This window comes from Amblyomma maculatum, chromosome 4 (assembly GCF_055883805.1).
Source record: "Amblyomma maculatum isolate TAMU_Amacu chromosome 4, ASM5588380v1, whole genome shotgun sequence".
In the NCBI taxonomy this organism is placed as follows: domain Eukaryota; kingdom Metazoa; phylum Arthropoda; class Arachnida; order Ixodida; family Ixodidae; genus Amblyomma; species Amblyomma maculatum.
The window spans coordinates 36,394,162-36,417,122 of NC_139347.1; the positions used below are offsets into that span (position 1 = coordinate 36,394,162).

General features: G+C 44.6%; 2 pseudogenes; both read right to left on the reverse strand.

Annotated features, from left to right (window-relative positions):
• Positions 1-2,474: 2,474 nt before the first annotated feature.
• Positions 2,475-4,709, reverse strand: LOC146190706 (very long chain fatty acid elongase AAEL008004 pseudogene; annotated as a pseudogene).
• Positions 4,710-21,421: 16,712 nt separating this feature from the next.
• LOC146190707 (very long chain fatty acid elongase AAEL008004 pseudogene) lies at positions 21,422-22,421 on the reverse strand (annotated as a pseudogene).
• Between the last annotated feature and the right edge of the window lie 540 nt (positions 22,422-22,961).

Consider the following 22,961-nt stretch of genomic DNA (forward strand, 5'->3'; position numbering starts at 1 on the left):
GAGCAACTAGCTGTTTTCCTTATGCCCTAAGCTGAATGCCATTCTAACTACTAGCATTCATAGCTTTGCTCACACGTTTGCTGCCTCTGTCTCCTTAGGCTACCCTCAAATAAAACACCGTCATCGGCAGGAGGGGAAGTGGCAATCTGCGCTTCAGTGATTATCTTGCAATGCATTTTACCTCATCCTCTCGAGCTACAGTGATCAGCGCCCTGTAAATTAGACCATGGAGATGGACGCATCACATTCATTGCTTTCATATGTTTGCAAAGCTGCTTCTGAAAGTAGTATCCCTGACGTGTGAGCTGCAACCGAAACTGATCACTCTTTATTCAAGCGGCGGATAGATAGAGCACTTTCAGCGAAAGTTGGGATCACGTGCTCAAGGGATGTGAGTAGTCAAAGAAAGTCGTTGTCGTCAGATGCGGCATGTATATAGGCCCATGCCTTTTTCTGGTGAGCCGTTGGGACTTATGCCCCCAAGAGTAGGTTTCAGTCTGCATACTATTAGCATCGAGGCACTCTGATGTTAGAGTTTATTCTGACATCAACCCGCGTTTGGTGGAGGCTGAATGAGGACGCTGGGAATCTGTGCTTTCCGTTCCTAAAAACAGTTTATGCACCTTATCTCTCACGCACAGCAACTCATTTTGGACATTATGGCATGCCCCAGCCGCCGACATAAATGAAAAGTGCCCGCAGCAGGCAGACAGCCACAATTTGAAACGAGGAAGGAACTGAACAAAGACAGACTTCCAGACACCTTTCCGCAATTTTCGAGCGTTTACCAGGACCCAGCATGTCGGCTGTGATGACACATTTGCTCTCTACCTTCACCGACAAAGCAACAGAGCGACAAGCCGCCCTTGGATAGCGCCACCAAGAAGACAATGAGCTTTTCCTCCTAGGGGCTCACTGCCTCCTCTTAGCCGTTCGTTTGTGCCCATTGTGCTGCAGGAATTTGCTGTTAAACCTGCCAACCAGGGCTTTTGTGGGTTCCCAGAAACAGCACTTCAATTTATACAGAGAAAATCACCTTGTGACTTGAGAAGTGCTCTTGGGAACTTCCCAGGTCTTGCTCCACAAGCTCCAAAGGCGAACAATTGCTGAGGACAAATGAAATGTTTCATAGAGTGGAGTAATTAAAATTTCAATGCCAAATTCAAAAAGTATGTTCCTGATTAAAACCGGATTTCTTTTGTGTTTTCCCCTTCTTAGCTATGTTAGGTGCATTTTGGTTGCTTTATTTGACCTGCTTGTCTATCTAGGGGTCAGAAAAATTGGATGCATAAAAAGGAGCTGTACGTTCGAAGCAATCACCACAAAATTTAACGCGCTTGACGAAGTAAGTGTTATTATTTATTCATGGAACTGACACTATAAAATTCTAGGATATACATAACCTTGTTATCAATGTGTCTGTACATTATCAGCATGTGCATATGTCTCTGAGTTTCATCAGCATATAGCAGTGCTTATAATTATAATTATCAGCTTAAGACACCTCGACAGCCCTGTGGTCAATCACTTTTCATTCTTCGTATTATAGCAGCGTCTTTAATTCTACGCGATTTGAAACCACTAATAAATTAGGTAACTGAAGTGCAGGGCTGAAAAGTGATTACTAAAGCACCAAGAACGACAACATTGCAACGCGGGATCTACGTTTCGCGCGTGGCCGACTACATTATTGTCACCCTCATCAGAAATCTGAAAAAAAAAAAAAAAAAAACAAGGGCATGAGAAACTCGGAGGCTCACAATTCCTTCAGTCCTCGAGAACTTAACACACATCAAGGCTTAGCCCGGCAACTATGTCTTTTGTTATTCCGTTCCCACTTTTACACGCACTGCCTGAAATTATGCGAAACAGTACGAACTAAAGGTTTCGCTTTCTAATAAGCCATGGTCGCTGTGCCACACACGGAAGGGGAAAACCCCTGGTCTTTTACTGTCGTCTCACGTGCTTCCCCTCATACCAAGCGGAAAACAATGCTAGAAATGCCCCAGACATAGTGGCACCGAGCAGATAAGTAAAACAAGAGAAGAACCCCTAGGGACGAGTCATTTATTGGAAATATTAATTTTTCTGATAAATACAGACACAGACAAGTACAACGACACAAACAATGACAGCAGGTAAAAATGAGAGGTGAAATATTTATGTAATAGGAACGCACGTTCACATTGTTACTGCACTGTGACAGAAACACGGTTATCTACTAGCTATTGCACTCATACAGGCTTACCCGCGCACAGGATGTTACGCAGATTCAATACACGTAAGTAAATGCACATTTCGGAGCGTTACCAACGCAATACTAAAATATTGCCAAACTTGACTCTGTCTCTGGAATACCTTGCAGTCAGATGACCAAGAGCGTGTGCTGCATAGTACGCATGAACAGCAGTGGCCATTAGTTGAGCAGATTCCACTGCATTCTTTTTTCAGCAAACGCTTTACCAGTGGCCACCACGACCTTCACCGAATGAATATTGCACAACAAAACATAATCCGGAAGAAATTCAGTACGATGAAAGAAGTGTACTCGACTTAGCGATACAACTGGCAATGCGAAAAACTGTTTTCCACAAAAAATTGTGACAGGTTTCGTCGAAACCAAAACCAGCATGATAAGCTTGGACCCTGCTTCTTTCTCTAATCCACGAAATTCCTTGTTTTCAGTTCTTTTATTGCACGTACCACTTCACCAATGCTAGTTATTGTGGTCCTGAAGCAACAAAACAAACTACTATCTATTATTTTTCCTCTAGTCTTTTATGCCTCAGGATGTATCACAACCAGTAAAATCTAGCGTTATGTACCATACCGCGCTTATGTCGCACAAAATCACGTATGCGATAAATTCAATATGCGGAAAAAGTGGTCTTGGCAGGCACTTCAATGCAATAGCTTGGGTGTTCTGTTGGCCCCACTTCATTGCAACGCAGCGCTCTACTAATACTGCTGGCTGCATTATCGCGCATACCCGAAGCACAGCTTTTATCGATCAACCACACCGGCTTCACTGACTATACGAAACAACTTTCTTCTTAAAACGTTTCTTCTTAAAATGACCTATTTTAAAATAACTAAACTCTGGTAACCACCGAAACTGCAACGATAAGCCCAAAAACATAAATAGTTCTGTTCACTGGAAACTAACGTATCCAGAACCCCAATAAGTAGCCTCTCTAAGAGCATATGCCCAAATCTTAGGGCATGAAAATAAGAGCCGAAAGATGACATTACTACGGCTACAAAAGGAAGCAATATATTTTAATATTGTGAGGCAGCTAGCTAAATAGATAGCGCCCTTACTTCAAACTACGCAAATCAATTTATGCGTCGTCTCGTGCGATGCAGGGCAGGTACTTTACATCTAAATCCCATATCTGTACGCTGTTTTCTTTTACGACTCGAACAAATACTCTGCACGCACCATGAACTGAAGCAACACCGCATGCAACAACAATAAAAAACTATGGAGACCATCTGTACAACAAGACACTAAATACCTCATTCGTGTTCAGTTCTTAAAGTATGTCACACTGAAGCAAATGTGAACGCAGGATTTCTGCTGACTGCTATCACTGACCGTTCTCCATTTCTCTTCACCCCCAGCAACAACCGGACACGATAATACTGCTCGAACATAGTTTCAAAAGTGAACATCCAACGCACAAGGCACTCACTTCAAACGGGCGTCTCAGTAGCAGTCCTCACTTAAAGCGCCCCCTTCCCATATGTATGTACAATCACTGGCATGCCGTATTAATATCAGACGACCTTCTTCGTGGTTCCGTTCGTTGTTCCGTTCGTTGTTCCGTTCGCATCTAGCGGTGAATGCGAATTTGCTTCATGGTGTTCAGCAGACCCATTTACTGACTTTTCAGTAGCAGCAGCGGCGGCGGCGGCCTTTCTGGTGTTGTAGGCCTGGATGTAGAAGTTGACGAACAACCCAAGTACGAGGGCTACCTGAGGAATGGCAATGTATAGCAGGATGGGTGGATAGCCACAGTCCACGAAGATCGGGATCATGGCGTGCGCGATGAGCAACACGAATTGTGCGATCTGCATCCGCGTCAGGTAGCGTTTCCACCAGAGATACTTCTGCACCGATGGTCCCAGGCAGGCAAGGAAGTAGTACGTGTACATGATAATGTGCACGAACGAGTTGACGCAGACGCCCAAAACAACTTGTCCGTCAGCGCCGAACTGCATGAACATCCAGCCACTGAACACCACGATGGTGTGGTGTACTACGTGCAGCACGCTGATGTGCGAGAACTTCTTCTTCATGACGAAGAAGATGGTGTCCATGAAGTCAGCCACGCGCACCCACAGGTACCAGTAAAGAGCGTTTAGAAGACTCAGCGAGTGCGGGTCATCGCTGTAGGTGAGTCCCTGGCAGTAGGCACTGTAACCGGCCGCCCAGAAAGAATGATAGAATATCTTCGACAGGAAGTACACGTTGGCCATGACCTGAAATAAGTTGTATACCATCACAGTTTTCTTGACGGAGTACGGTTGCTTGTTCTTCATGAAGCGTGGACCAAAGGACTTAGCCATGTACAAGTACGATCCCAGCAGAATGATGATGTACATGGGGTTTTGAAGGGTGATCCAATTCTTGGTACGCGGATCTCTGAGTGACAGTATCGTGTCCATGGCACTCGCCGGCTTCAGACTTAGAGAATCCATTTCTCTTCGTGGCACGCGAAGTTTCAGCTCAGCTCGGCAGAAAAGGAGGGATGCGCCCGGTCCCAAACACGCCGTCAGGTCGCCGGGCGTTCCGAGACGTATACTGGAATTCGAGCTTGGAGACGTGGATTGGAACCAGAGGAGACGACACACGAAAACTTAAAGGCGAGGGAAACTCGCCTACGTAAGCACGGGAACGTTGATGCAAGCAGCAAATTGCAGCCGCAGGGGCGGAAGGGAAAGAAGAAAGCTTGGTCTCAAAGACAAAAGGCAATCTCAGAGAGAGCGAAAGTGGCTCGCACTCTCCGCCGTCTGGTCGTGCTTCCCTGTGTATAGCGCGTGTGCCGGCGTAGCCTTGGTCTTTTTTCGTTCCTCCTAAGTTGACATTGTTTTCTTTTTATTGGGCAAAAATGACGCACGACGGGCCGCGGCCCGGCAGTCCACCTGGCGATACTGGATTAAGGGGACCGCGGCGAGCTGGTATACCACGCAAACAAAAAACAAGAACCCGATACCTATCTCAGTCAAAGGAAAACGCTACGTGAGGTGCTACACATCACAGTGTGCAAAAAAAATACAAATATAGCCCTGAAAGTGACGGATCAGTTCTTAGGCAACACTGCCCTGAACCTCCCCACTTCCTATTGGATATCGGCGAATCAAAAACAAAGGGGAGAGGGCGATCTGAAGTATACATTCTTTCACGAAGCGGCTGTCGCGTTGGCTTTCTAACCACACCTCCCTCTTCTGCGTTTTAGTACACTTCAATATACTTTGTGTATATCTCGTCAGGAACACAACTATCGGCGTAAATGCAGCTCCTGCTGCATCCCTTAATCAAAGTGACGCAGTCTCAGGGTCAAGGCTGGCTGGCAAGACCAGTTTCATAAGAATATACAGATGGGACAAGAAATGTTCTATATAGGAAAGCCGGGGTGCCGTGCTATCCGCAATTCCCCCCATAAAGGGTCAGGAGCCTTTCACCTATACTATAGATCGGCTATTCGTGCATAGTTATCCGCACACGTGGAATGCATGAGGGGGGAACTCTTTCGAAAATGTTCCCCTATATCTCAGGAAACGAAGGCATAGATAAGAGCTCAATCAACCAAAATTCTAAAGACAGCAAAAAGGCGCAGCTGCGCAATTGTCGACTCCAAAATTCTAGGTTCAATAAACGAGTAACAACCGTTGCCTGCACGTGTCCTGCCGTAATATATAGGTATTATCCTGTAGTTTTGATGACAGTGCTATCCAAAAAAAAAAAAGCATTTATTGAGAGTTCCTAGTGAATTACTTCAAAGCATTGTTGAAATTCATTTTCAAAAAGGGAATCTAAAACGCTCTTACGGTGTGAAGAATGCGCGCTTTTTCAAACAAAGGGGTTTTTCAGGAACACGGGATCAGGCACCCTGAATCGCGCATGCACCGAAGGCCCCCGCGAGGCTGCACGTCGACCTTTTTTTTTTTTTTTTGTTACTTTAGCCGTCTCAGTATACTGCGAGCACTCGTCATAGCACACGCTCTACGTGGGGCTGACAAAAGCTGGTGTGAAGTAAACAACATACTAAATTTTAAAGAAAAGAAAAACATGTTTGGAAGCACGCACAGCGTCTTGGCGCTGCGGGGAATGTACTACACTGGCTCTTGGAAACACCCGTCGATGCTTGAAACCTTAACATGCTTCAGCTAAGCGTGAGCAGTTCTAACAATTAGTAAAAGGCTCAGGCTCTTCGATACATACGTAAACCTGTCAGGATAGGAGAGAAAATAGGCGAATCTCAGGAGACCTGTAAAAAATAATTAATTGAAGGGTTTACATGATCCTACGTGACTAGTACTAAAATGCAGCAATTTAGGTTATCTTTCAAGTATAAGCAAAATGTGTCCTTCAAACGTTATACAATATACGAACAAAAAATGTCGCTGTGAACTTGTTGTAAAAGCAATGCAAAAATGATAAAAAGGCACCTTTGCAATATTAAAAACCATAATAGAAACAATTTAATACCTAAAAACATGCCAAAATATTCCTTCCTTTAATTCTAAAACTATGGCACTTTTTTTGTGTTCGCGTTGTTCGCAGAATGTGGCGTATTCATTATCCTAACTACATCAATAAAATGCAATGAAGCCAAATAACCCAAGAAATGTGATATCGTGAAGTCCCTCGACACTTCTTTTGGGTTCTGGAGAAGGCACAACGCGCACTAAAATGTCCCGTGGTGGCGATAACCAGCGATTGGAGATAGAACAGCGAGAAAACATGGTGAGTACACGGGCCTACTTAAGAGCTAGTTGAGATTTAAAGTATACTAACCTTGGACGACCAGTTGAAATTCCAGGCTTAATCAACATCAGATCTGTCACCCATCGCGGCCCATCACGCTTGCAGAAGATTTCACTATAGCATCGCGCATAACTAGCCAATCGCAGAAGGTTTGGCGGGCATGTAATTTCAAATCTTGCTGCATTACCAGTGAAGTCCATTTTCTCTGCGCGTTTTCAGCGAAGGAGCTGCCGACGTTTGTTTCTTTTGTTCCCACTCCGGGCCATAATTGAGCAAAAAAGTTGAGTGAAAGATTGTAGCTGGCCAGATCACGCTCATTGGCATGTGGTAATATGGACACTTGAAGAAATAATAGACGTTCCTTTTCAGGTGGAACAGCGAAAAAAAAATAATAATAAAGCACGGAGGATCGAAACATGGACGAGTACTAATTGCAGCTAAAATAATATTTCGAAAAATGCACTGACTTATAGTCACTATCAGAGACTTTGCATCTGATTCCAACGGTGCATCAAACTTCGGAGGACAGCCTGCGGTGTAAAGCTGAGCCCCTGGTATATGTAAACAGCATGCACCAACAGTATGATGTTGTCAAGTATCAAGCGCTTGTATTGGGGGATTTTAGTGGCACATTACAAACCTAGCAATCCAACCTAGCAATCCATGCATGCAGCCATCAAGGCCCCAAGTCACCAATTTGGCGTAATACTTCACCCAGTCCTCTACGGAAGCTACCTGAAGGTTACAATAAAAGGCACTTATCTGGGAGTACTGGCAAATGAAGGGTCTTGTCAGAGGTCAAGACGGGCCTGTCCTGTTGTGACTGTCGCACTCATGCAGTGCTATAGCGTCCAAATGCGCTTTATATTTTCCGTATATTCGTCCTGGCCTTCTCATTATAGTCGTGATTGACGCGTCCGTCGGCACGTGGAACAGTTTAGCTCATCCGCATTGCTAGCAGACTGCAACAACAAACCCTATGCGTAGCATTCGTAGAGGGTGAAAGGCACACTTGGGAATTTCACCACATCGAGATACACGCCGTCCAGACAATGGCGGTAAAAGCCCGTGCACACTGGGCGGTCCAGAACGGTAGCATGTGTATTCGTGCCCTCACGCTCGGATGATGTCGCGTAATAGTAACGTCCGGTAGCGATCCGCGCTGATTTGTGTGGGCTATAGGCATGATGGTACCCGGCAGCTTTCACGAACGAGGCATGACTTCCGCTTTCCTTAAGAAACGAGGAACGGTAAGGGATCATATATCGAGCCTCTCCTGCACAATTGCACTTCTCGTGTCCTTCCGGTAGTAGCGATACAAACATGTTTTGAACTCACGAGGTATTCCGTTGCAGTGTCTTTGAATGTCCCCGAAGGTCAAATTACTGCTTCCTTTTTTTACAGCAAAATTTGGATAGCACGAAGCCAGTAGCAAGGTCTCTGCACACCGACGGCGCTCTTCGAATGACTGCTGAAATGCATTCAGAGCTTTAAAATAATGGTGCCTACCCTCGAAAACAACCAATAAAATAAAATTGCGTCAATGCATGACTCTTTTTTTTTTAAAAAAAAGACTGCTAAATAGCTGTTTCTTCCTGCCATTTTACGTATACCTTTGTTGTTGTTTTTTGTTTCATTGCCTAATTCATAAACTGTGGCAGGCGCAGGCAGCGATGTAGTGCGGCTGCTAAAAGTAACGGGGAGTGAATGCCCACAGAACGAGTTATGCGTAGGGCGCCTCTCGCAACTGCCATGACACTCCGCTGGTAAGAACGATAGATACCATGGCTTTTATCAGAATTGCAGCCGTACTGCTTTGGAGGTGGAGCCCTTAAGTACCCACCCAGCGAGATTTCAGCGCACGATAGACTATTCACAGTGGTCGAAATATTTCGGGCCTCGTGGACTGCAGCGTGGCTGGCATACATGCCACGTGCTGTCCCGGCACGCGAAGACGTTTTTGTCGTGTCTAATGCTTGCGAGAAGCTTTCTCCAAACGCACGTGTACGGCGCTTAGTGTTTATCTCTTGCAGGCGCTCTCTCCCCGGAACGCTTCTGCGCGCCCCAAACAAGCTCTAAGCTCCTTCCGCTCTCAACTCTTCGCAAGTATGCCGTCCGGTTTGCTCCCTTTTCCGATCGATATCATTATTCGGTTTCACTGGAAACATACTTCCAGTTTCACGAGGAGCTTCGTGCGGTAGCTCACGTCGCCCAAGGCGGCCATCACATGCGTACGCACGTAGACGCCACGTGTGGTGCGAGTGTACAGGACTGGTATGTGCGCCTCCAGTTTGTTTTTGTTTCTTCAGCAACGTGGATACTCGGCAACGGGTGTTCTGTGTAACGGGGATAAGAAACTTGTCTCAGCAAAGCAAGAAGAAAGAGCAGGCACAGCCTCCTCCTTGTATTAGAGCCCCATCTCACAGCATTCTATTAGCCACGTGTCGACTAAAAGGCCAGTGACATCTGTTGAAGAGCGAAGACTATACAACATGACCTGTCATTCCTTTACAGTATCTCTCTTATAGGCGCGCGAGTATCGTCCGTCGGTTGAACTCAGGAAACGAGCAGCGCATTGGCATGAGGCTCACGCATTTCACCGTTGCTCTACAGCAGTGCAGTAAGAATCCTGAAAATTCCAGTGCGTCACAGACTATCCACCATAGGTTACAAATGAGGTTTTTGTTTATTTTAACCGCCAAGACCGATTCAGCATCACACACACACACCCACACACACACAAAAAAAAAGACAACAGTACGGTGCCTCGCATAACGGTAGACGAGAGAGAAATATATTAAACTATATTAGTAGGCATTACTCCCTGCAGTCTATGATGCTTGGGAACCCCTTTTTTCTTCTAAGCTACAACTGCATCATTTGATAGTTATCAGCAGTATAATTAGGAAGCAGAATGGTAGGGCGACATGTGTGAAGACGGCGTCATCAACATCATCAGTCTGACTACAGCCTTGAAACTGGAAGATATTAATCAGCTACATGTCGTTGGTGACGTTGATGCCACCGCGGGGCAGACTCCGCTCGGACATGATCGGCTAAGATTTTTATTGCCCAGTCGTTATCGCAATCCAATACACCCAGTCGAACAAACGCAATCCAATACACCGACTGCAGGACAAATGTTTTTCCTATATTTATCTAAGTAACCCTTGGGTGCGCCTGCAGCTGCCACTCAAAACTTCCTAACCTCCTCCGCACACTAGACGGGCTCGCCCCTTTTTTTTTTTTTTTTCTTTTTTTTGATAGAATCCGTTACCCCCAGCGAGCAACGGTTATCTCGTCTTCTCATTACGTGAAAGTTGTTCTGCTGAAGCTGGAATCGTATAGATGACATCAAAATCCTGCAGAACCCTTCGCCACATGGCGATCGTCTGCGGTGAAGGCCTCCCAGGCACTGCTCCGCTTTATGAAAAGCACAGGACTGATCGAAAGACTGATTTTTTATGTTACGTGATATGACTGTGACGTGATGTGACTGTACTGTTATCACCCATCCCTCTCTCACCCAGAACTTTTATACCCACCTACCCCTCTCCCCCAGTGCAGGGTAGCAAACCAGTTCCTTTACCGGTTAACCTCCCTGAATTTCCTCCTCATCTTCCTCCTCCTCCTTCGCCACATCATCGGCCAACTCAGCCGTGTTACAGGATCAATTGTGACGGCGAACAAACATTGGTAAATGAACGGCTAGTTATATATATCGCGACGCTCCATAACCGGCCAACCTATCAGGGGTCCATATCGCCTACCAAAGTCCGTCTGTCAGAGCATTTGCCAACACTCTTAAGAAACTATCTGCTTAATCGTATGTTCATACGTCTCCAGGTCAGGTAACCTGACCGAGAGCTTACTGGTCTAAGGAGTGTGAGATGAAACGAGACCTATCTGGACCAATCAGGGATTCTTGCGACCGATGCAAGACGCCATCAAGTTTATCTAGGAACGCAGACACTAATGCTTTCACATTAAATTCATCACTACCAGCCGCATCAGAGCACATTACAGAAAGCTGGTAAGTCTAATCATTTTCCAGCACTGTCGGGCGGTGCGCTAAAGAATTTTCGCGCGCACATAATTTAAAAATGCCTAGCACGCAAAGTGAACTATTGCCAGGTGTCGTCTTACCCTGAGCCTCTAATCAATTCTGTGGCTTAAATAATGCGCTAAAAATGTAGAACACGACCATCGGAGAAGAAAGAAGATGCAAGAATGCAACAAGATCGCGAGAAAATAGATGTAATCACTTAAATTCAAAACACCTCACAAATCATCCGCCGCAGTGGATCAGTGGTTAGTGCGCTCAGCTACTGAACCCAAGGACGCGGGATTGAATCCTAGCTGTGGCGGCCGCTTTTTGATGGAGGCAAAAGCAAGGCGCTGTGTGCTGCGCGATGTCGATGCGCATTAAAAAACTCCATGTGGTTGAAGTTTCCAGAGCCCTTCCTTACGGTGTCCCTCATACCCTGAATCACTTGGGGGCGTTAAACATTATAAAAAAAAAAACTCCTCTCAAATTCTAATTAATTGAAAACGATTTGGCCTTGAATTGCAGGCATCTCTAAACTGTACATTCTTTGTACAGTCTACATCCCTTCGCAAAACGGGAGAAAATATAATGCAAAATTGTCCGCCAGAAACTATTGGCAAATGTGATGAAGGTGTTCTATCATACATGCCGTTTTATTGTGGACAAGCACATATAGAACGGCCAGGCAAATACAACAAAGTGCGTTGAAGGAACATGACAATCATGTTAATGTGGACAACCAGGCACCCGTTCTCTATAATGTGGGCCTGTGCCCGTAAAAATTCAGGTTATAAACCCTCAAAAAGGCCAGCGGGTTTGGAAGATCATAGAGCTGATGAGGACTGCAAGAGCAGAAAAAAAAAAAAAAAGTATGTTGGCTTTGAAGCGTTCTACGAGGAGAGGAGCTCGTTTTTTTATGTGATGATCGATAAAAAAGAACTCAGTGATATCGCTGTGTATTAATAATTCAGAATGCTTATATATTTCGTTTCTTGATGGGGCTTCGTGCACGGGTGCATACTATGCACAAGGAAGAAATACAAATGTGAAATGTTATGTCCTCTGATTGCAAGCTTTGCGTTTACCCCATCTTGATTTCGCGCTGTTTAGCATCTCTATTTGGCAATCGGAAACAACACAATACTTTTCATGCAGTGTCCAATGAAGAATTATTACCTTATGAATAGCTTAAAATTGTTATAAATAAATAATTATTTTCTATCAATCTAAATAATCGCCGGTAAAATATCCAAAATTACTCCCTCGTTTTCCGAGACAAGTATATTTATACTTATTCAGCTAAATCGAGTGAATACCGAGTGCTTGTCTTAAAATTGCCTACTTCCAAAAGACGTCAGCATCTATACCCGTTTCCGAGAGAGTGCAGACTCTATAAATCATTGATAGACGCAATGTTTACACTCGGCGGTTATTCGCCCCTCGGAATTGCGAAAAGGCAGAGTTCTATGTGGAATGCTTTGACGTCATGCCTCCCATCATTAGCTGGCGGAAATGAATTTGTCGTCTTTTGGGAAGGAAACGAGGGCCATACAGGATGTGGGGTAGTTAATGAGCTGAATCTCAAGGGTGATCCCGGAGGAGCAAAGCGCTGCTGACCTACACCACCCGCTGGGGGAGAAGAGGCAGGCTCCGATAAAAATAAACGCACCGTGTCTCTTCTCCACTTGGCGCCTCCCCAACACTCCCTGCTATCGAGCATTTACTCGGTAACTCCGCTTCGGCTGCTGCCCTTACTCGACGCTCTACAAAGCACGCACCGTCGCAATAATGCGAACTACTTCAATGTGCTTAGGAACGACCTCCAGCATGGAATAGGCCTCCTTGAAGGTTAATTATGACTGACATTTTAGAATATATATGATGACGAGTAATTATTACATCGGTAATGCAAACACGGAGGAAGAGCGGGGATCAATGGAAACAATCCATTGGCGGAAATTTTCTCTGAAAGAATCGCATCGCTTGTCAAATGCTCACGCATTTTCTTTTTCTGCCGAGCAGCGCTATTCTTTTCAACTTACGATGAGCAGCTTGTGACGAAAAAATGTTCTACATAGATGTCCTTCAAAATAAGACGCCTGTCAGCTGGTGAATTATTGAATGTGCAAATTTATTGCACATTTCGTGACCATTCTATGAATTCAGTGCATGTGCACTAATGAACAACGAACCTTCACACCACAACGACCTACGAAAAGCTAAAGCTGCAGCCCTAACTGCAGCATACTTGCCTAACAGCCCTAATTGCAGTGAAAAGGTGCAGCACACTTTTGATCAGGAACAGTATAATAAGAAAAACAATTTAGTATATACTGCTATACTGCAGTGCGCCATAATGTGCTTACCTAACGCTGACTTATCTGTGTTAAAACCGTCTGCATTTTTCGGCTGTGGATTTTCTACTGCCTAGCATTTAAAGGTTAGGTTAGGTTAGGTAAGGTTAGGTTAGGTTAGGTTAGGTTAGGTTAGGTTAGGTTAGGTTAGGTTAGGTTAGGTTAGGTTAGGTTAGGTTGGGTTAGGTTAGGTTAGGTTAGATTAGGTTAGGTTAGGTCAGGTCATCTTTCCTTCACCCAACACGGCTGCAGCACAGTGTAGGACAGAGCACAAGTAAGGCAGAAACGATCCTGAAGTCTGAATATGAGTCCTCAGGAGGCTATCATTTGAAGTGATGGAGAGCAAGAAAAAACACACACACACACACACATTCAACTCCTCGGGAGCGGAATCGCGAACGAAGGGTATGAAATCCAATCACTGAATAAAAATGCATAAAAAAAGCTTATCGGTTTAACAGCGTGGCGCAATTCCTGCTGCATGGAATGAAGTTTGCCTCATTTATTTATTCATGGGAGCTGTCATGGAGGTCGCACATAAAGAACGAACAGCAAAAGACCAGATTCAAAAAGTCAATACGCAACCGTGTCATGCTATCATGCGTTGAAATATAAACTTTTATAAAATTTCCATGGCATAGACCGAAAATCAAGACAAAGGCCGGGAAACAGTTCTTTAGTATAAATTTATTGGCATATAGTATAACTCCACCATAACAGTCACTAAATCTGTAGCCTCTCTCTCGGTAGGCTTGCAGCTTTCTTTTTCTTAAACGCACCCCATTGGTTTTCTGTGACAGTGTTAATAACTGGTAGTCAGAGTAGGACAAAGTTAAGACGAAACAGTTTGCTACGGAGAGTTATACCATTTTTATCAACACGCCCGTAAAGGTATCTCACAATATGCGCTAGTTGTTTCACAATTATTTTAAAAACCGCAGCCCATTTCTTTACAATGGCGGTTTGAAGTACGAAGTGCGAGTGGAATAAAAACTTTGAAAGCAAATTTTGGCTTTGCATCAGACGCTTAAACCATTTCCATCCACAAGCGCATAACTGCTCCTGACCATTTCCCATAGTTGCCTCAAAATTTAAGAGCGGAACTGAACATTTTCTACAGTGGTGCAGACGAAGTTTAAAACATCTAAAAAATCCAGTGTCCCGAAGAAAGAAAATAAAAAGTTTCATCATTGCAGCTACTGCGGGACATGCACAATGCTAAGCGTACAGTGCTTGCCAAGGACTCGCGACCGGGTAAGAATATAAGAACAGTCGTCCACCGCCAGTATCCGCTGGGGCTCTTAGATGCATTTGAGTGTCCGCTAACACTTCATGCTATTGGTTTATGGTTTATGGGTTATGGTGTTTAACGTCCCAAAACGACTCAGGTTATGGGAGACGCCGTAGTGAAGGACTCCTGAAATTTCGATCACCTGAGGTTCTTTACGTGCACTGACATCGCACAGCACACGGGTGCCTTGCTTTTCGCCTCCACCCGGCTTCCGAGGCCGGGATTCGATTCCGCATCCCTGGGAACAGTAGTCGAGCGCCCTAACCACTGCACCACTCCGGCGAGCTCATTTCGTCCTATCTATAGGGACGGTCTCGGGCTAACAGATTCGGCATTACCGTTGCATATGCAGTATTTGCTTTTTATTTAAACCATACAGCCACCTCACCACGAAGTGCTAGAGTGCTATTTTCCATACGCTGTATAGACAATCTTAAATGAGAGCCCAGAAACAGGATATTTCAAAATTGCCAGGACGTTCGTCTAGAAGTCTTGAGACGAAGACTTGTCAAACAGTGATTATAAAGCGATAAAGTCGACAACAAATTTCAAGACATGAGAGTTCCTTACTTTACTTTCTTCACTCATCATGGAAGTTACCTCGGCACTGGTCTTTCGGTTACGATCATTCACATTGGGGTGAATATATAACCAAAGGTTACATTTCGTTTTGTTTTTTGGGGTTTACTGCCCTAAAGTGACTCGGGCTATGAGAGACGCCGTAGTGAGAAATTTCGACCCCCTGGGGTTCTTTAACGTGCGCTGACATCGCACAGCACACGGACACCTTGCTTTTCGCCACCGTCGAAAAGCGGCTGCAGCAGTCGGTATTCCATCCCCCGTCCCTGGGCTCAGCAGTCGGGCTCTCTAACCACCGAGCCAACGCGACGGTGCTAACCGAATATTAGGTGGGAATATGTCTGCCATCGTTGTGTTCTTTGTGAAGAGCCCAGTAGCTGTTTACCATGTAGAATGATAAGTTATGGTTCTTGCGAATTTTGTGATGGTTACGTGTGTTTGAAATTTGTATAAGCGCCTCACAGTATATAACTGTCCTGCTTCCGACTCGATGTTTGAAGATGTAGGCAAGCCCACTGATTACGGGCAGAGGAACAAAAAGTATCCGGTGATCTTTCAGTGTCAGGCGGAAGTAGTAGTCGCTAAGGTCTCGTGCGTGAAGACAAAGTAAGAAACTACTTTGCGAAGATGATTGAGCTAACCGCCTAATATGTTCCCGCTGAACCCGTTTCGATAATATGATCGAAAGGAATTTAAATATGATCGAGGTTCCATTCGAACCGTAGAAAAAACTCCCAAAGAAGAGAAACAAAAGGTATGTATTATTGTTACACAGTTAGAATGTTAGAAAGTTAGACTTCAAAGTTTGCGTAAAAGCACATTTTTGTTGAACAGGAGTCTACAAACAGTTTTTCTCCTATATTTCTCGCGCCAAAGCTTCGAATATCAGCTTTAATGTTTTCCTTGTCTTAACCACAATAATTGTGCTTTTGTAGATTGCTTTTGGAAGACGTTGAAATTGAGAACTGGCAGATGCGTTCAACTGCATCTCAACATCTTCGACACTAGAAAATCTTAACGTTGGAACGACTTGATCGTCATATGCATGTTACCTACTAAGGTGCAGTATTACTGCGATTCGGTCACGAAATCTATAAGCACAATAACGGTACAGCGAAAAGAAGGGTGTTCTGCTCTCCCTCTGATTCCAGTGGGAATCGCACCCAGGTATGTAAGAGGAACCCTATCCAAGCATAAGATGAAACTTTGTGTCGGCAACTTTTGCTTTTATTTTTTTTTTCTGGTTTCAAGGAACAAACAAATTATATTGTAGGCACGAGCTGCTCTTGCAATCGCACCAACAACGTCAAGCTCATAGTAGCAATTGTTCGTATGCAAATGATTTTGACATTGGGACCGCTATACGTCCCAGGCACCACACTGGAAGGGTCCCGGGACGGCATACAACTGACGAAGTCATTGCTGGAGGCACATTTTTAGTGGCATCGGCGGAAATTGCGGAACCTGTCATCAACATTTCTTTCTTTTATAAGTCGGATGTGTTGTCTACGCTGCAGACATACATTCGTGTCTCTCGTTCGCCCCCGACAAATGTGACCGGTACATGTGGGTCAAAGAATTACGTGCGAGGCAACGTAGATATCACGCGTATTTTACATACTTCCTTCACAAAGTTCCGGTTGTTGAAAACGTCATGCCATGGTCCTTTCTTTGCGCAAGATCATGGGCAGGAAGGACCCAAATTTATTGTATACAGACGTATGTAGCAGCAAAGCTCCACTCCCTGGTTAGGGTGGGCATTCATTTTTTATAAAATTTGCAAATAAGTTCTATTCACATTTTTTTTTTTTTTTTTTTCATTGTCTTCGGACCAACAGGGTTCAACGGCACACCTCACTGTGACTGCGAAAATCGCATATATCGTACTGAGCGCCCCAACTTCACGCGTCCATTCTGCGGCTGCTGCGCTACACTGAGGCGGACAGCAAGTAGTGCGTTTCACCAGCAGTTTTGTTTCAAAGGGCGCGAACGAAGACACAATTACATTGTTTATGATAATGATGATGAGTTGGGGCTGTTCTCTTATAACGGGCAGATACGGCATACAGATCCTCACACAAGTCAGAGTGGCGCCATCTGCTTTTAACAAAGTGAATCATTTTTTCCAACAAACCGGAATTTCTTGATAGGACGCGCAGCGGCGCAGCGTTCGAATCGCATCTGAAAGTGAAAAACAAACAGAAAGAACTTATCGCTCACCAATTTTTTTAGAGGTAAAATAAAGCGAAGCAAAAGCTCGACGGGTATTCTAAGGGAGTGATGTGCAGGAAGGGAAATCACATTGAAGCAGGAAGGGAGCAGCCATGAAGGAAGGAAACAACCAGTAAGCTTTCCATCCTCCACGCGTAGAAGCGAGGGACTCTCAACGCCCTCACTCCAAATCGTAATGACATAGCCGCCAGAACGCACTTTTCCAGAAATTTTAAAAACATGTCCAGATCTCTAAAGTACATAAAGACTTTATCTGTAATACTGAGCGCATGGGGACTATATAGACCGCTATTTTTGTTTCAGCCTCTCTAACCATTTGCCTATATGTGTGTACGTAGATACAAGAAAAGAGAGAACGAGGTTAGCCGCGAGAATATAATGGTTGACTACCCTGAGCTGAGGGAAATTTAAATTCATTCCTTTGCAGCAGAATCATGTGTTTGTGAAGCTTTGTGTCGAGCAGTTAGTTGCTGGCTGTACTGGTCACTCACATGAAGTTTTACTGACTAGCGAGGTGAAAATTTTGCGCTGTCGCAGTCACTGTGTCCACACGAAACCTATCTGTACATTGCGCTCTGTAGTGGTTCAGCGCGCAGCTGACACAGCGTAGTATTATCGACGGAGACGTCACACATTTTCGGCTTATGGACGAAAGCCGCTCAGACTCTATCCGGGGTCCCGCCTCGAGCTCTACAATGGGGCTGTGTTATACTGTGGCACCACCCTCGTGTTACTCGGCCGCTCCGTTCTTGGACATTTGGTGGGAGAAGTATGGTGAGAGGGACTGAGTGGACTATGCCGCCACCGAAATGGACCCTTTGGGGTAATATGTGTTTGTACGCCGTTCGATGGAGTGTTAACGAAAGGAGGGGACAATGAATCTCTCCCTTCTGTTTTTGTTTAACGACTGCGTCGACTACACTAGCAAAATAAAGGAAATCTTGGGTACCGTACTTTATTAAAATTGTTAGGAAATGTTGATAATTCTGTTAACGCTGTAAAATCTTTTAAGTGACTTTAGATTTGAACCAATTTATGCAAGAGTAATTAAGGAAAACATTTTGACCCTGTGCTTCGCGTGACATGACACACTAAGTGAGCAAGAAATTATAGCCAAATGTCTGAAAAAAGAAATTTCGTTGTGAGGCTATGTTAACATTTGAATGAAAAAGATCCTTGTGGCATGATGCTGTTTATACTGCTATAATCACCACCGTTGAGTGAGATCTTCCCCTCTTCATGCGCCAGCAGCATAGAGTATCTTCTTCGTCTACCCGTATCAGCATAATAAAATCTGTACGTGCAATCATGCTTCAGCTTCTCGCCAGTTCACGAGTGCTCAGGCGTACTTCTAAATGAGGTTGTGAATTTCACGTGCGCTTTTTTTTTTTTCCCCAGACTGGCTTAACTGGTATTCTATTGGTTCACTTTTCAGCTCTCCTCTGTGAATTTCTCTCTTACCTGCAATCGGTTTAAGGAAAACAGGATTTGAGCGTAACAAAGAAGACACTAACGTGACCAGGGCAAGTAATGCGAAGGACTGATAAAGTGGTGCAATAAAGCGTAATCCAAGATCGCAGATAGAAATATGAGATAAGGATATTTCCGGAATCCCGGCATGATGGTTGGCCTGAATATAGAAATATTTGCAATTTTGAAATAAACGCCTTTCCTGCGACGTACAATACTCGATTAATATGATTTTGGTGAGGGTGATGATTATCTTCTGTCATGTAAGGTAAGCTTTGGAGAGTTCACGCCCGTGGTTTCCCCACCATTTCAGCAGTTGTGGTAGCAATAAGAGTGTTAAAAGAAAGGAGGAAATCAATAATCCAGAATTACCTGACCACATGGTAAAGGTGGTTGCATGGACATGCATGGTAGTCACATGTTGATACATGAAAGAGTTTTCAGCAAAAATCGACCATATGCATTCACTTCACTTGTATCTAGGGTGTCTGGCCCTAGGTGAGCAGGATAAGGGAAAGAAAGAAGAGGAGGACAGATGGGGACGAGATCAGTTTAACGCTCGCTGTTCTCGCGTGGTTAAATCTTTTCGCGTCAGTTTTGTTGACACGGGTTCTGAAGATATCTTTGAAGGCATACCAGACCTAGCCTAAGTAACAACAAGATGAAGAGGAAAGCAAAAGCGTTAAGCGTGATTTCGGATGAAATTTCAACGTTCGAATCAAACGAAAAAGTGATGTTCTTAGTTCCCTTAAGCCCAATCCGGAGAGGAGCATAAACGGGCACATGTTTAGGGTGCTTACCATTTCCAGTGGTGGAGGTCGGCAGGAAATTTGATGGCGTATCCTTACCGCTTGTGAAGCCGCCTGAGTGGGAGCTTTAGTACTCATTCAGCTTTAGTTTACGGTTTCGAGGATCTTAATCCATTTGATTAAAAAATAATGAAAAGTCTAAAAACGTAGTAAAAATATATTCAATTCTTTTATTACGTTATTTCCTAATCAGGATAGTGAATTGTCAAGGAGCTTTGAACGGCAGGATATAATCTCGACTGCTCGATTACTCAAGCATTAAACCACATATAAAATTTCTAGATAATCCAACTCTCAGAGATATAAAGGTACCAATGATACGGCTTTGTCATTTCCTAGTGTGTCATGTATTCGCAGAAAGAGAGCTTTCAGAACAAACGCCGACGATCTTGCCTTTACAGCTCAAATCGTTTAAACAGGTCTGGTGACCCTGCAAACTCAGCCGTAACGAATTTGAGTGAAACGCTTAGAAAATTTAACTTTCCCTGATTATGAGTTCCTTCCACTCTGAGCATGCTGTAAACAAAGGACGGCACTTTCATCTATCACAATAAGTAACTCGCACGCTGTTTATTTACATATCAGACATATATACAAAACACAAACAATCTTCTTCGTAGTTCACAGGTTTCGTTGTCTGTGATTCGCTACAAACACTCAGACTAAAGCTGCTTTTCTCAGCGAAGGGATATTACTTCGCTCGAAAAGCAAAGATAAAAACGATCACAGGTGGCATTGCTCATAAAATTCTCAAAAGCCTATATACAATAAAAGTTTACTCTTCAGTTTTACTTGAAAATATGTACAGCGTGAAAGAACAAGGGGCATAGGCTCGTGGCTTCGAGCATGAGATTCTGCTAATTGCCTCATCTACATATTTTGCACGTGATATTCACACAAAAAAAAAAAAAAAACAGGAATAAACAGAGGCATAAGTTTTCATGACGTCATAATTTAGATTTTTTTTTTTTTTTGTAATTAAACCACGTTCCAAACCAAACGGAACACTATTCGCTTTCAATTGTTCACTAGAAAAAGTTGGTTGGATAAACCAAACCAAACCAATATTCTCTAGAAAAGAATGCTCACAACCGGAGTGATATTATTTCATATTAGCGTAGAGCTTCGCGACGAAATTCACTTGCGCCCGCTTACCCACTGATTTTAGACAAAAGGTATACAATTTAGACAAAAGACATACACAAGAATAAAGGCAGTCCTCGTTCACTTACAAATTTCTGTGCCTTTTTTTTTTTTCCTGTAAATTCGTTAGCGCTTCAGGGCAAAAGAAAAACGTTTAAGCAGGAATTCCGGAAAAGCATTTATCTACCCTATATGTTTGTACCACAGGTATTGCTAAACCACGCCACACTTGGAAGGCCTGTATGTCATGGCTGGTAAGGCTAAACACCAAAATATGGCTTCTCTAAAAATAGGCATTTGCGGTCAGGAAAAAAGGTGAGGTGGACCACCGCAAGTTGAGAGTTTGTTAATATTGAAGCCATATGTTCGAATGTAAGCCACAAACTTTTCTGTCCTAGAAAGTTTTGTATTACAGCTTAAAACACACCCGCACCAGCCGGCAAGGCAGATGTGGCACACCGACCCTTCGGTGGACTGGTCTTACTGAAGGACCTCAGTTCGTTTGCGACAGCATACAAGTAATGTATCACGGTAGTAAAACGTACCACGGTGGGACACTCATGCCACTACAGCTCTTTTTTCGCATCCAGGCTGCCTCCATTAGTGTGATGACCGCTTTGGTGACCGTTACGAGCTGTTCCAGCCGCTGCTTTCGGGGGACCACCGGACGAACGGTTAAGGTACGCTTGGACGTAAAAGTTCAAGAATAGGCCGAGAATGAGGATGACCTGTGGGATTCCGATGCAAAGCAGTACGACGGGGTAACCGCAGTCCACAAATATAGGAATGGAGGCATGGACGATCATGATGAGGAACTGAACAATCTGGACCCTCGTGAGGTATCGCTTCCACCACAAGTACTTCTGAATAGACGGGCCCAGGGATGCCAGGAAATAGTAGACGTACATGATGATGTGCACAAAGGCATTCAAGCACACACCAAACACGGCCTGGCCATCAGGTCCGAACTGCAGGAACATCCAGCCGTTGAAGACGACGATAGTGTGGTGCGTCACGTGAAGGACGGATATGTGCGAAAACTTCTTGGTGAGCACAAAGAACAGCGTGTCGAAAAAATCAGCAACGCGGACAAGAAAGTACCAGTAGTAGGCGTTCAACAAATTCGTGGAGTTCTCGTCAGCCTTGTACGTCAGGCCTTGGCAGAACAGGCTGTATCCTGCAGCCCAAAACGAGTAGTAGATAATCTGGTATAAGAAGTAGATGTTGGACACCACCTGCAGCAAGTTGTAAATCCTGATGATCCCCTTCAGCTCGTACGGCTTTCTATGCTTCATAAACTGCGGTCCCCACACCTTGGCCATGTAAAGGTAGCCACCTATCAAGACGACGATGAAGCTGGGATTGTGTAGTAGCTTCCAGTCCTTGGTCCGGGGATCCCTGATGGTCATCAGCTGATGTATCGTGTGCATGATGAGGCCTTGCTCCATGGCTGACCGTTAGCCCAGCTACAAGCAGTCCAACAACTTCTAGAAACCGCGAGATGAAGGGCCCCCTTTGCGAAGGAGAGCTGACAGAGTGAAGCACCGACACTGCTTCCACTCTTATATGACCACTTGCAATTGCAGAAGAGGGTGGCGGCGGCTAAGCCACGCCGGCTCGTGCACGGAACCCTCCGCTAACGCCGAGCGCAGGAGCGGTTCAACCGGCACGGTGGAAAGAGAGAAATCTTTTGCGTAGCACCCTCCCCTGTTCGTAGCGGTGTGTCGCGTGGATCTTTATTTTCTTGTTTCTCAACTGCTTGCACACACGAGGACGGAGGTTAACTCATTTTGTGTCTTGAAGACAATGAGGCACGCTTTCTTTCCCCGTCGCCGGTATTTAAAATTGTCCAGTGTATAATAAAAAGAAGCTGAGGAGGAAAATCACAGTCTACGTTTTTCTATTCCGAGCGTGAAAAAGAAACACGTAAATGCCAGACCTGAGCTCAGGTTCCATGCATCATGACGCTCAGGTTTCCCTGCGCGTTCGTGTTCCTTAGTGCAGGTTGATTTGCTGCTTTTGTTGCATAGGTGTATACACA